We start from the raw sequence: 1,366 nt of genomic DNA on the forward strand, positions 1-1,366 counted from the left end.
TATTTTTATATGAACTATTTGAGCATATGTAGCAGACTCTTCACCCCTAAACCCTTCCCTGAATATCTCCTAAGAACAAAAACATTCTGCTAGGAAACCTCGATACAGTCATTTCAGAATCAGGTTTATGGTTGATCCAGAGCACGGCTAACACCGAGGCCCTGTCAGCATTCCACCCACTGTCCTACTATATAGACCGGCCCTCAAGTGGGTTTTGTCTGGTGGTGTCGGGGCCAGAGTGCCTTCTCAGTGCTGTGTCCTCCGAGCCTGCATCCAGCTGCCCTGCCCATTGCTCGAGCTTGACCTCTGGGCACAGGCATCTCCTCCGGAGAGATACGAGGGTTCAGAGCACTGCTGTCCAGAGGCTGGGAGCTGACCTGACAGCAGCACCCTCCTGCCCTGCAGGGACCAGGCACATGAGCTCTGCACTCACCTGCTGACTGATCCCAGGAGGATGTCCTGGCCTCCCCAGGCCCCAGGTCCTCATGAGCTTGTCATGAGGGTCAAAGGCGGGAGCCCTTTATCTGGCTCCAAGCAGATGACTTCTGCTGACCATGGGAAGCTCAGGAAGAAGACAGGGTGAGCTGGGGCACTGGGGAGGCTCCTCCAGCGTTGATGACCCTGAGTGGACGGGCAGTGTCCCGGCACCCAGAGGCCTGCAGGTGGCACCGTGGGGCACAGAGCCACAGGAGTGCACCCTGCTCATGGCCACTTCATGTTCCGTTCTGCTTTTTTAAACAGACTTTATTTTTCAGAGTCCTTTTAGGTTTGGAGAAGATTTGAGCAGAAGGTACAGACAGTTCCCATATACTTAAAAAATGGTTTTGTACTGATATAAAAGCAATCATTTCAACCATGTTAAAGTGTGCATGCGACTCTGAACTTTCAAATGTGCTTTTGATCCCTGGTCGGCAAATAGGATCTCACAAGCCACGTGGCACGGCCAAAAAATTTTAAAAATGAATAAAATAACACTACTTCCAGATGCAAACTATTAACAGTATGTATAGGATGGATAAACAACAAGGTCCTACTATATAGCATAGGAACTATATTTGATATCCTGTGACAAACCATAATGGAATAGAAATATATATTAAAAAAACAGTGTACAGTTAGGTGGCTCTAGCACCTTCATCCGGAGAGGGCAATGGCACCCCACTCCAGTACTCTTGCCTGGAGAATCCCATGGACGGAGGAGCCTGGAGGGCCGCAGTCCATGGGGTCGCTGAGGGTCGGACATGACTGAGGGACTTCACTTTCACTTTTCACTTTCATGCATTGGAGAAGGAAATGGCAACCCACTCCAGTGTTCTTGCCTGGAGAATCCCAGGGAAGGCAGAGCCTGGTGGGCTGCCGTCTGGGG

Source organism: Bison bison, unplaced genomic scaffold (assembly GCF_000754665.1).
Source record: "Bison bison bison isolate TAMUID 2011002044 unplaced genomic scaffold, Bison_UMD1.0 scf7180017864180, whole genome shotgun sequence".
NCBI classification, from domain to species: domain Eukaryota; kingdom Metazoa; phylum Chordata; class Mammalia; order Artiodactyla; family Bovidae; genus Bison; species Bison bison.